This window comes from Gymnoscopelus braueri (assembly GCF_963280865.1).
Source record: "Gymnoscopelus braueri genome assembly, chromosome: 5".
Classification (NCBI taxonomy): Eukaryota; Metazoa; Chordata; class Actinopteri; order Myctophiformes; family Myctophidae; genus Gymnoscopelus; species Gymnoscopelus braueri.
The window spans coordinates 1,883,363-1,897,764 of NC_137606.1; the positions used below are offsets into that span (position 1 = coordinate 1,883,363).

At 37.6% G+C, this 14,402-nt stretch overlaps 1 long non-coding RNA gene across 1 annotated transcript; it reads right to left on the reverse strand.

The window, feature by feature from the left end:
• Positions 1-2,511: 2,511 nt before the first annotated feature.
• On the reverse strand, positions 2,512-9,472 carry LOC308085019. Its single transcript, XR_013933137.1, has 5 exons — positions 9,342-9,472; positions 7,830-7,970; positions 6,591-6,676; positions 4,665-4,845; positions 2,512-2,954 (listed from the first exon to the last, which is right to left on the reverse strand). It is a non-coding gene; the product is annotated as an uncharacterized lncRNA (long non-coding RNA).
• Between the last annotated feature and the right edge of the window lie 4,930 nt (positions 9,473-14,402).

The window sequence follows — 14,402 nt, forward strand, 5'->3', positions numbered from 1 at the left end:
CCACAATGGAAGCTGTTTATTGACCAATTCTCACTGTGGTTTTACAGGGCCGTGATCCACAGGGGGAAGTTTTTGTCAGATTCTGACGGGCACCAGCAGCCAAGGGAGTAGCATCAGCATTGTTACTTTAATCACTTAATAATTAGTATACAGTAAATCAGGGCCGGGCTTGAGAAAATATTGTGGTCAGGAAATATCAAGAATACATAAATCAGGGCCATACAGGACCATTGTATCAATTTTATCATCGCATATGCAAAATATGCAATGAATACATTGTTGTCACTGTGGCTCTTTTTGCAGTCTGCTGCTCAATGCGTTGTCATTAATAGTGCCTTACAAATAAAGTTTCATTACTATTAGACTCTCAAGTCTGAAAGAATATGTTATATATATATATATATATATATTCTTTTTTTTCTTCTTTACTTTTTCAGTGGGTAAGAAGACAAAGCAAAGAGTCTATTTCCTTCGCCGCCTGAGATCTTTTGGTGCTAGTAGACAGATTCTTCTTTTGTTTTTCACTTCTGTTATTATGAGTGTTCTTCAGTACTGTAGTACCACCTGGTATGGATGTCTGTCTGTAGCCTTAAAGTCACAACTGCTGCAGCAACTGAACATTTGTTCAAAGATTGTTGGACAACCACTTCAGAGGCTCTATACATCTACGTATAATGACAGTATGATAAGGTTGGCAAGGAATATCACTTCAAACACAAGCCATGCTTTGTATGGAGAATATAGGTTGCTGCCTTCAGGAAGGAGATACAGTGTTCCTACATACAATAAGGTCAAACTGAAGAGGTCCTTTGTCCATCAGACGACATTGAGGCTTAATCAGGAGTTGTAGGCTTGGGGTAGGCTGAGAGGTGGACATTGCTCTTGTCTTTGTATGTCTTTATGTATGTATTTTGTTTTGTTTTCTTATGTCATGTCAAATGTGTGTACTGTTTATTGTTGCATACATGGCTGCTGGGGTCGCAAGACAAATTTCAGTGTGAACTGACAATAAAGTATTATCGTATCGTATCGTATTTTCTTTTTTTAATGTTTAGGCATTTAGCAGAGTTTCTTTTATATAGAATGATTGTAACAATATGAGCTTCAATTCATAGATCACCAACATTACACATCATAGTGCCTTAATTAGATGTCTTTGATGTTAGAATGATGTAAGAGATAAGTACAAGAAACATGAAGAATTACAGCTATAGTACAGTAATGGCAAGGATAGAAGGACTGACTAGCTACACAAGGAAGGTGTGTGGAACAAGGGAGTGGGTGTACGTCTTACAATTCATTCTACTTTTTGGCATATCATGGTGCAGTGTATTTTCACTCCATAGTTTCTTTGGACTGGCTTTCTAGAGCATTGACAAAGATTTGTGTAGACTATTTTGGGTGCTTCAGAAAATGCTATATGAGCTTCCAATGAAATCGCAGTGAAGGCCTGGAGCTCTGTGTCCTGGCCATTGGTAGACATTCAGAGACATCCAGTAACCAGTCAAAATAGCTGAATTTGGCACGAGTCAATCTCATACCCAGAGCTTATGGTAGCAGGAAGGGGAAAAGCTCTGGTGACTTGGTGCTTTGAGGGTTGACTAAACAGAGGGGGCGCTACAAGTTTCACATTGTTTTAATTGGCCGATCATAAGATGGGTAAATAGGCAAAGACAATGGGTTCTACTGGGTACAACTTCCTTCCATTACTTGTTTGTTTGATTGATTGATTGATTGATTGGTTAGTTACCTCTGCCTCGGTTAGGCACACTGGAGTACAAGGTTCCCCACTGAGCATTTTTCGGGCTATTAGACGTTTAAAATACGTCTAAGGCTAAAACCGGGTTATAATTGGTCTAAAAGTGAAAGTTTTTTCAACGTCTATTCTTAGCCTAGACATTGATTAGTTGTTTTTTAAGCGTCTATATATAGACCGTCTATATCATAGCCGTTGAAATGACGTCTATAATATAGACGCTTAACAGCTAATCAACGTCTAGGCTAAGAATAGACGTTGAAAAAACTTTCACTTTTAGACCAATTATAACCCAGTTTTAGACGGAGGTCTAATAGACGATGGCTCACTGGGTCATTAGAGCTCCTTGTAAACATTTGCATCCCCGCCGATTGATTTATACTGCGAGGGCATCACGTGACAAAAATAGATCTACAAGCTAACAATGCATTATGATTTGATGCATTGTTAGATCTATTTTTCTATCTTTTTGTCTGACTGATTACGCAGCCCCTGCAGTGTAGCACTACATTTTATCATGTTAATATTCACATAATGTTAGACATGTTTTGGGATTTATTTATGAACAAAATATGAACAAAATAAAAATGCATATAGCTAAACATTTTCCAAACCTTTTCCAGGCCTGGGAAACAGTTTTTCTAATTTCAAAATATTTCCAGGAATTTCATGACCGTGGGAACCCTGTAGTGGGACATGGACATGTGACATTTTGTAATCATGAGGCATGAGGAGAGAGAGAGAGAGCTCCGAAACTTTATTCATCACTGTGAACATGTCTACATCGCAGAAAATGAACTTGTATGTGTCTGTCTAAATATAACTGACATATTATGCATATACATCACATTATTAAAATGTACAACAATTAAAACATGAGGAGACATACTTATATTGCTTAAGCTAAAATACATGAGAAATATAAACAAAACTTTTAATTAACAATGGTTTAAAATGGGGATACTTGAGGTAAGAGACTTTGAATGGAGGGACCGTTGGCCGTTCCTTAAAAGTTATTTAAAAACCACTGCTTTGTCTGAGTCCCCTCTGCCGTCTCAAGGCCTTTGCTCCTATGACTGGCAGCATGATGAATGACTATGCCAGAGATTGGGCCAAATGAAAAAGTATGCACTTGAACTGGAAGAAAGATACTTCTACTGTAGTAGGAAAGAGTCCAACGCCTCCATCTTGATTATACCTGAGAGAGAGAGAGAGAGAGAGAGAGAGAGAGAGAGAGAGAGAAAGAGAGAGAGAGAGAGAGAGAGAGAGAGAGAGAGAGAGAGAGAGAGAGAGAGAGAGAGAGAGTGGACAGGACAATTGATTTATGAATTCAGTGATGTATCACATCGTCCACAAAGGACTTTAAAGATGTTAAAGGTAGGGTAAGTGATTTAATTTGGTTAAAATAAGTGTTAAATAGCTCTATTTTCTGATAGTACTCATTGCTATAGACTATAGAGTGTTTGTTCAGTAAAAGGAGTCTCCATGTCTCTCCAGCTCTTTATTAAACAGAAAATGCATTTTTAGTGCTCTCTCCTGATTAGCTTAAATGTTGTCACCTACTTGAAAATGTACTATATTCTGTTTACTGAAGAGCTGGAGAGACCCATGTGACCGATCAAACGCTCTGTAGCAATGATTACTATCAGAATAAAGTACTTTAACCTTTAAAAAAAAAAAAAAAAAAAAAAAAAAATATCACTTACCCTATCTTTAAGACTGCAATCATTAATTCCAAATTGGGTCAAAAAGTACAGTATTTGCAAGTTATTATTGTTATTGTTATAAATAAATAACACAAATAAATGATTGTATCACTATATGTGTGTGCCAAATGGGCAAAAACCCAATCTGGCATCATGTACAGTGCCTACTAAAATAGACAAATATCATTTTTGAATTTTGATCAACTTGTCTCTGGTTGCCAATATTTCAAATGCTGGACTCATGTTTATTTTAGACATTAATTGAAGTAATTGAAGCCTATCTCATTGTTGCGCTTGATGTACGTCACTTGGGATACACAAACATCAGCTGAATGCCTAAAGTGTATATATGCAATAAGTTGGATAATAACTACAGTTGTATTCCCCAAATAGAAGCAGAGTAAATAATGTTCAGTGGACAACAACCCACGGCCAGATACAAACACACCTGGCCATGATGAGGAGTCATCCACTGTTTACTGTATGCACCCTCGTCACCACAGCTGTCCACTGGAAGGACAACATGGTAATTAAAGTGCAGAAGTACAACACACTCTATTATCTCAGACAAGCCTGACATCACCTATAAAGCTACAATCCGGGACTAATGAATGAAATAATGTTATTTTAACCAATCTGTACAGAGCAGTGTTTCCTAAACAGTGGGTCGGGACCATTTTTGGGTCGCAACCCCATTATTATGAGTTGCAAGTAAATAACCCCCTTTTTTCATTTCCTAAATTTAAAACATATATATACTGCATATTATTTCAAAAGATTTTTCAAAATTTCACTAGTTGTCAATAAAGCAGTTTGAAGCAGACTGTGCCGCCATCTTTATTGTAGTTCAGACATCATTGCACATCTCTCCGTCCGGAGAGCGAGACAATGGATGATAAAACCTAGAGGATTGTAGCTTTCACCTTTAAAAACATACACACTAACTTTTGAACATGCACAGCCTGGTCTGCTGGCCTCTACAACACAAGCAGAACCCTGAAACCCTGGCACCTGCATGAAAACAGTACAGAACAACAACACCCTCAGAGAAATTATTTCTCCAGTGACTGGGTGGTGGCTTTCTGTTCCATTCCATTCCATTCCTCATTACATGGGTGGTGCTGTTTGATGCAGTGATAAGAAGAGTGACGTTTCCAAGTATCTATCTATCTACATGGAGGACCACACTAGCCAAAACTCACGTGTGTTTTGTTCGGCTGATGAAGCTGAAACCGTTTAAAAAATGTTGAGCATTTCTCTCAATCTCCCTCAACAACAGAGTCATTAGAGCCACAGAAATAACCTCCTGGGTTGGGTGCTGGTGCATTCCACTGCCTCTGACGACACTGCATAGTTTACACATGGAGAGATGATATGGTGCACCTATATCAGAGACAGAAATAAGAGAGAGAGAGAGGGGGCGGGGGGGGGGGGGGCATAATAGCAAGTGCAATGAGTCCACCTGTTATGATTCCGAGTGTAATGAGTCAAAGAAAGATTATATTGTTTGCTTTTGGGTCAGGCTTGCTTGGTTCCAAACATATTTCAGAAAATGGTTGTTTTTACCAATTTATCATTGCACGTAATTTTTTTTAGTATTCTCAGGTTTTAACATTTAACAGACTACACAGTTGATGAAAATGTAACAAATGCAAATGACATGTTTTTTTTCTAAACTTTTCTAAAATAGAGAAAATAGCTGATGTATATAAGCTCACATCATAGATATCATGATGTACTGTGACATTGTAGATTTGCAATTTAACGTAACGGTCTGATTCCTTAGCGGTTCCCTTTAACCATTCCTGTATTTAAAAAATAATGAATATATTTTTGGCCTTCATTATAATTTTTTAGTATTCCATATATATTATTGTAGTGGTTCTCAAAGTGAGGTCCAAAGACCCTCTGGGTTCCTTGAGGTTCCAAATGGACCCTTACAAGTCTGTAAATCTGAGAGTGTACAAATGGAACCAAATGAGAACCACCAGTATTGTAATTGTATAGCAGAGCTCACATCATAGATATCATGATGTACTGTGACATTGTAGATTTGCAATTTATTTTTATTTTTTTAGAAATGTAGAAATTCTTTGAAAATTGTTGGCTGTAATGACATGCCTATAATAAGGATGCCAGGTTTGAAAGTGGTTCCGTGAATACCAGCTCCAGTGTGTGCCACCCTCACCCCATGGAATGACAGCTCCACAAATACACTGTATGAGTCAGAAGAAAACTGCACCAATACTGCTCTCAAGTGTTACAAATGTGTTACTACAACAGGACACACCCAAAAATTATCTCTCACTTCAAACTGAGAAAAGGGATAAATACTCAGAGATGGAAAAAGTGCTCAAATGTTTTACTTAAGTAAAAGTATCAATACTGCAATGTCAGAAGTACTCTGTTACAAGTAAAAGTCTGGAATTCTAAATTTACTTGAGTAAAAGAAACTTTCTTCCATGGCCCTTCTAGAATGACTTACGCTTGAATTGTTGGTGAGCGAGTAATTGAAGCCTATCTCATTGTTGCGCATAGTGTATATCGTCTCTATCGGGCAGAAACCTCCAACGTCCAAAACTGTTCTTCAAATTCAAAAGTAGCAAAAATAGCCGATCTACAAGCTCAAAACTCGTCGCTTTGCGCCGCGTTTCGAGCTTGTGGATCTGCTACTTTTGCTACTTTTGTGTGATGCTGTAGAGTGATCAAGTAGGGCAAAAAAAATTACAAAAACAAAACAAAAACACAACAATTTAAAATATGGAGATAAGAGGTTTCTGCCCGACAGTAACGATGCAATACGTTCCATAATAACTACAGTTATATTCCCAAACTAGGAGCAGAGTAAATAATGTTCAGTGGACAACAACCCAAGGCCAGATACAAACACACCTGGCCATGATGAGGAAGAGTCATCCACTGTTTACTGTATGCACCCTCGTCACCACAGCTGTCCACTGGAAGGACAACATGGTAATTAAAGTGCAGAAGGACAACACGCTCTTTCTCAAAGATTGTCTTATGAGGGAAAATAAGTTCAAAGCCAACTTTAATGGAAGAAGACTCTCCAAAAGTAGTTGAATATACAATAGTTCATGAAGAATTAAGTGAATGTAGAATTACTGTACCTGAGCAATCTCTCCCATCTTTGACACTGCGGGTCGAGGAGACTCCACACCTCAGTTAGGAGTTGACTGGAATCTGGGTGTAGGGCCTGAAACAGCCAAGGGCAGCAATTCCAGAGATTACTAAGGGGTTACATCATGCAGCCAAGGACCATGACTAACCTACAGCCTATATAATTATCATGTATGAAGAGCCTCTTGTGATGGTCCAAAACCTAAATATGTGTTAGATATAACAATTTGTATCACATTCTATTAAAACAATTTGATACATAGGACTATAACAGTAGTTACATTAGTTTAAATGGTCAAGGCAATGTGTAGTCATATGGCAATAGTTCATATGCCTCTTATGACTCTTTGAGTCTCCTACTGGAGACTCCGCCGGTCATCTAATTATTGGCTTAGGAATGCGACAAAAACAAAAAAATCTCTATGAATTCAAGGCTTCATGGGGTGTGTAATTGATAGAAAATAAGTCATCTTTGGGATGAACTACTCGTTTAGTGTATGTTTTACAATAATATTCTAAATCTTCAAAGTAACTGGTAGTAACTAAAGTTTTCAAATAATTGCAGTGGAGTAAAAAGTACAATATTTGTCTCTGAGATGCAGTGGAGTAGTAGTAAAAGTATTGAAGATTTTGAAATACTCCAGTAAAGTAAAAATAAATTGTACTTAAGTACAGTACTTGAGTAAATGTGGGCCTACTTTTATTTATTTTTACGTTCTGTTTATTTTTTATTTTTTGACATACTCACATGTCATATAGTCATTACTGAAGTAATTAAACTAAGTATCTATTAACAGTCAACAAAATGAGTGGGTAACAAATGTAGGACTACTTAATACTTTCCACCACTGAGTGTATATGCAATAAGTTTGATAATAACTACAGTTGTATTCCCCAAATAGGAGCAGAGTAAATAATGTTCAGTGGACAACAACCCAAGGCCAGATACAAACACACCTGGCCATGATGAGGAGTCATCCACTGTTTACTGTATGCACCCTCGTCACCACAGCTGTCCACTGGCAGGACATCATGGTAATTAAAGTGCAGGAGTACAACACACTCTTTCTCAAAGATTGTCTTATGAGGGAAAATAAGTTCAAAGCTAACTTTAATGGAAGATCCTACTGACTGTACTACCAGCATAGGCTAGCCTACTCTGTAATTGTAATTGCCTTTCCAAAAGTAGTTGGATATACAATAGTAAAATTAAGTGAATGTAGAATTACCTGAGCAATCTCTCCCATCTTGGACGATGTGGGGTGATGAGACTCCACACCTCAGTTAGAAGTAGGGTTGGGATCCTTTAGGATTTGAATGATTCAGGGTCCGTAACGGTCTGATTCCTTAGCGGTTCCCTTTAACCATTCCTGTATTTAAAAAATAATGAATATATTTTTGGCCTTCATTATAATTTTTTAGTATTCCATATATATTATTGTAGTGGTTCTCAAAGTGAGGTCCAAAGACCCTCTGGGTTCCTTGAGGTTCCAAATGGACCCTTACAAACTGAAACAGCCACGGGCAGCAATTCCAGAGATTACTAAGGGGTTACATCATGCAGCCAAGGACCATGACTAACCTATATAGCCTATATAATTATCATTTATGAAGAGCCTCTTTGTGATGGTCCAAAACCTAAATATGAATGAGATATAGCAGACTATGTATCAAAACAATTTGATATGTATAACAGTAGTTTATATGGTCATGGCCATGTGTAGTCATATGGCAATAGTTCGTATGCCTTTACAAGCAAATGAAAGTTATCCAAGTCCAAAATGTGTCCTTTAATTATTATGAATGAAAATAAAGGTCACTTAGGCCTACAAGCTTACCTTTTAACCTCAAATCTAAAGTCTAACAACTTTCTAAAATTAACCAGTTACATCATCAGGATGCAAATGCTTTAGCCATGGCAATATTCATGCACGTATCCCGTTAAAGGCTATTTAATATTTCTACCCTAAAGCTAATCTAAAAGCTATCTAAAACAAATGGTTCCAACTTTCTGACACACTTGACTTTATAATACAATGGCTGTGACATCATAAATTGCAAAAGCCATGGTGTAAGTAATCTGGCGTTTTAATAGAGTTCAGCTCAACTATTATTAATAGACTAGTGTACAGTTAGTACATGATGTTATAATGTCACCAGTGGTGGAAAGTAACTAAGTACATGTACTCAAGTACTGTACTTAAGTAAAAGTTTGAGGTATATTTCCAATTTTCTGTACTTTTACTTCTACTCCACTATACATCTCAGAGGCAAATATTGTACTTTTTACAACACTACAATTTTTTGATAACTTCAGTTACTAGTTACTTTGCAGATTTAGATTATTATCACAAAACATACATTAACCACTTCAGCCCTATAAATGTTTCGGCCATTTGAAAATAGCAGATGTACAAGCTCACAACGTGTCTCGATGTGACGCATTGTGAGCTTGTAGATCTGCTATTTTTTTTACACATTTTGAACTTGTGAAATGGGACATTCTGCACAAGGAGTACATTTACTTTTGGCACTTTAAGTACATTTTGATACCAATACTTTTGTACTTTTACTCAGGTTAATTTTGAATTCCAGACTTTTACTTGTAAACAGAATATTTCTTCATTGCAGAATTTTTCAATCAAATCAATGTGAGTACTTTTTCCACCACTGATTTTGAGTTCAGCTAAACTAGTATGAATAGATACTGTACAGTACATGATGTTATAATGTCACAGTACCTTTAATTCTTGTCCTTCTGAACCGCCAGATCTGGAACTTCTATCTGGACACTTTTGCAACCAGATCAGAACCGATCGGGTCCCCATCTGCTCAAAACTGTCACCGATCAGGGTGACATGTGGCATTGGCATGTCTGTCTCTCTCTCTCTCGCTCTCTCTATGTCTCTCTCTCTCTGTGTCTCGTCTACAGATTATAGACTGAGCCAGATTATGGGTTCTTCTCAGCGTTGCCAGGTTTTGCGAGCCAAACAAGCAACCAGGTCTAAGAAAACAAGCCCAGAAAAAGCGATCGCTCCTTCGCCCTTTAAACATATTACATTGGCTATTTGAAAATAGATTTGATGCGACGTGTTGTGTGAGCTTGTTAAATCTGCTATTTTCATTAAAATGTGGAATATTTTTGAAACATTTTAACAACACAAATGTTTTAAGCCATGGTTCACATGACGCTCGTCTGTCAAAAGCGTCATGGCGGTACTTGTTCCTGTTTTTTACTTTTTTTATATTTACAACCCGTACATCTACCTAAACGTTCAAGTTTCAAATATAAAGTGCTAACCCCCCAGCCATGGATGTTATAAGTTAAAACGCCTGGATCTAAGTACCTGTATTTCCTGTATTGTTCAATAAAAAGCATTTTGATTCAATTGGCGGCCATTTTTTTTCTTTTATATTGTATCAGTGTGCAATACACCTCCCAACAAATAGGGGCGCGTAGTTGAAAGGAAATGGAGAAAATTCTGAGAAAATGGCTGGCGATCGGATTAAAAATCTTTTTATTGAACAATATGGAAGATACGGGTACTTATAGACCCAGGCGCTTTAACTTGTAACATCCGTGTTCGGAGGGTCAGCACTTTATATTTGAAATCTGAACGTTTATGTAGATATACGGGTTTTAAATGTAAAAAGAAAAAAGAAAAAACAGGAACAAGTATAGCGCCATGATAGCTGTAGTATACAACCCTCGTAGACGTATTTATGATTCTGACGTTTTCAATCTACGAGAGTTGTAGGGTGCACTTCCTATAGTGCTTTGGACTTTCTGCACTATGCCCCGTAGACACTCCAAACATTGTACAAAATGAAAATAAAGGTGCTTACCGCCGAGCCCCAAATGTTAACTACTTCTACGGGGTAGTAGTGTAATGTAATAATCCATATCTTTCAATAAAGAAGTGTTTTAATGCCGTCTGTGGCCGATTCTGTCGGAAGTTCCCAATGGGCGTTAGTGACGGGAAGTGAGGGGGCGCATCCGGTGAAAACCGGAATTACACTAAATGTAAACAGGAAGTAAACGAGGGTGAAAAAATGGCGTTCGGCCACAGACGGCATTAAAACACTTCTTTGTTTAAATATATGGATTATTACATTAAACTAATACCCCGTAGAAGTAGTTAACATTTGGGGCTCGGCGGTAAGCACCTTTATTTTCATTTTGTACAATGTTTGGAGTGTCTACGGGGCATAGTGCAGAAAGTCCAAAGCACTATAGGAAGTGCACCCTACAACTCTCGTAGATTGAAAACGTCAGAATCATAAATACGTCTACGAGGGTTGTATACTACAGCTAGCGCCATGACTGTCATGGTATGACAGTCATGTTTCAGGGCTAAGGGGTCCACAGACAAATACATAATAATTTGGGGGTCCTTGACATGAAAGAAATGTTTGAGAAACACTGGTTTAAACAACACTAGGAAACAAGAACAAATAAGCAACTACACTTTAAAAACAAGCCCAAAAAAACCGCAACCCGCAACTATCAATATTTTCAAGAAATGTTACAGAAAAAGAAGCGCAAAGCCGCTTATAATAAGCGGACATGGCAACACTGGTTCTTCTGTTCTGTCCCGCCATGTCCGCTGTGGTGTCAAGCATCTAGGATACGCTCCTCCTTCATGTATAGGACATCATGGTGGAAAAAGTACTCACATTTTTTACTTATGTAAAAGTATCAATACTGCAATCTAGAAATACTCTGTTACAAGTAAAAGTCCAGAATCAAAAAAATAATTTTAATTGATTAAAAAAGTACAAACGTATTGGTATCAAAATGTAGGCTACTTAAAGTACCAAAAGTAAAAGTACTCTTTATGCAGAATGTTCCATTTCACAAGTTTTGAGAATAGCAGATCTAAGCTCTATTGTGAACTTGTAGATCGGCTATTTCAAATGGCCGAAATGTATATAGGGCTGAAGTGGTTCATGCATATTTTGTAATAATAATCCAAATCTAAAAAGCAACATGTAACTGAAGTTTTCAAATAATTGTAGTGGAGTAAAAAGTACAGTATTTGCCTCCAAGATGTAGTGGAGTAGAAGTAAAAGTACAGACATTTGTAAATACTCCAGTAAAGTAAAAAAAAATACCTAAAAATTGTACTTTAGTACAGTACTTGAGGTATAATAATGGACATCATGGATGGCGATGGGAGCGTAAAGGAACCATAAAGCCATGAGGAATTCTATTGTAGGAAGAATTACAGTCTAGTGTGAATAAATCAGATGAAGTTCACAGGAAGGGAAGAACTAACTCTCCAAGGCCATGTCAGCTCAGCTGTGATGAGCGGCTGTTCCACCAATGAGCTCATGTTCCTAACGGTTATAGGCTATTATTAGAGGGGTGGGGAAATGTCAGGGGTTGCCTTCACTCACCTCACTCTCACACACACACACACACACACACACACACACACACACACACACACACACACACACACACACACACACACACACACACAGTAGACGTAAAAGTACTTTGAAATACTCCAGTAAAGTAAAAAATACCTCAAAATTGTACTTAAATACAGTACTTGAGTAAATGTACTTACTACTTAGTTACTTTACACACACACACACACACACACACACACACACACACACACACACACACACACACACACACACACACACATAAAGTGTCTTAGTAAGTAAAGTATCTTTTTGCATTGTGAAAAATGTGTTTCTATAAACTCTGTATATTCCATATGATATGTGTACACAAGCAGGCAATAAGTGAGTAATATTCAAGTTTTTTTTTTAAATCTTTTAAAGGAAAAGTAAAGTCTCACTGGGAGGGGTATGCACTGTTTAGTTACTTAAATATCCTGTTTCATATTTCAAAATCCATGGGGTCTACTCTATTCCTACAATAGTTCCACCACACACACTGAAGACTGCAGTACCTTTTAATTCCAATGCAGGGTAGAAGGGTGGGTCACAACCAACCCCACCATGGGGTTGGTTGTCTTACTAAATAAAGTACATCAATCAATCCAAGTAAAAGTGCCTCCAAATTGTACTTAAGTACAGTACTTAAGTACATTTACTTTCCACCACTTACTTTCCACCACTGACTCCTAGTTAGATTTTTTATTTCTGGGACACAAATCTACGCTATTCAACCCTGTGGTATTTTTACTCTTGAGACTGTAGGCCTACAATTGGAAGCAAATGGACATTCAACCAAATGTTCCATTCAATAAATTTTTTCTAATTAAGTTTTCTATGTAAATTACATATATTATTATTCACACAGTCTCAGAGTTACAAACCCATAACTCCTCAAGGACCCCTGGGGGTCCCTGTGCCCCACGTTGAGAGATGGTACTCTTAGCTTGTTCACCTAACAAATCTCCTGCTGACTTTAAACAAAAGGACAAGATGTAAGTTGGATAAAGGGCTATTTATTATCAACAATAATGCTGCAAACAAAATAAGGGAGATGGTGGTACAGTACATACATAATTGATCAGTGGCATTTAAAAACAGTACCACATTCTTCTCAAACATTCTGCTACCTGTAAAAACTAACTTATTTACACAAGTGTCAGCATAACTTGATGTTAATTGTGAAAACACTCCACACAGTGGAAACTAGAAAAGGTGCACTCAGTGGAGCGCATATCTCCGCCAGGCCGGATTATGTCAGTCTTGTCCAAATATGGAGTTCCACAGGCTCCAGACTGGCCTCCCAAGTACTGACGTCATATTGGTGACATTGAGGGCTGGGCAATTAACCAAAAATACATCGACAGAACTATTCGTTGAGATATATAAGAAAAACGATCGATCCAACATGAACCCCTTAACCCTGTATTACATTTGGTTGTACAACAGTGGCGTACAAAAATAGTGGAAATGGCCGAAAGTTCATTTTATTTTAATAATCAGGAATTAATAGTAATCAAGGTATAAGTTTGAAATAATTATTTTGATTTGAAGTCATATCGTACAGCCCTAGTGAGTGGAGTTCCACACAGCTCCAGACTAGCCTGCAAGTAGTGCAATGTCACCCCATAGCCTGGAGGGACAGTGGGTCTTCTGAGGTTTTACACATTCACAAAAATAAGTTATTTAACAGATTTGAAAAATGTTCCGATGATTGAGTTCCTTGCTTGGACTGCTGTCATCGTGCATTACGAAAATGTATGCTGATCGGTGTAGTGGTTTGGGATATTAACCATGACAAGCACACACACATGCACAAACATAATCACTCCCCCTGCCTTCAGCGTGGCGGAGATAATTAAGAGCATTCATGTTCATTGATAATTCACTCTTGTATTTAGTGTCACAAAGTACGTTAAGTCAGATAAAACCACCCTGTATGGCACTGTATTTCAAAATGCCTCATATTGTTCAAAACCACCAAAGGTAATTCTGGCACAGCACACAAATTGGAGTATACCATTCCAGAATCCAGCATTCTAAAAGCATCAATCAAATACACTATCCCTGAGATAAGACTGGGATTAAGAACTCCCACAGAGGCAAAACTAATAATACACCATAAATGATCTACACAATTACTTGTTGGGTGAACATGATTGATTCATTAATTATAGGTGAAAATAGCTTAAAGGGATAGTTCACCCTCAAAATTACTTTTTTCTATGGATCACCCCATGGAGACTTGAATTCATGGATATTTTTTTGTTTTTGTCACATTCCTAAACCAATAATTTGATGACCAGCGGACCGGTAGGCAGCGGTTCCGGTAGGAGATACAAAGGAGACTCTTTGTGTCTCCTACCGGAACCGCTGCCGGTCATCAA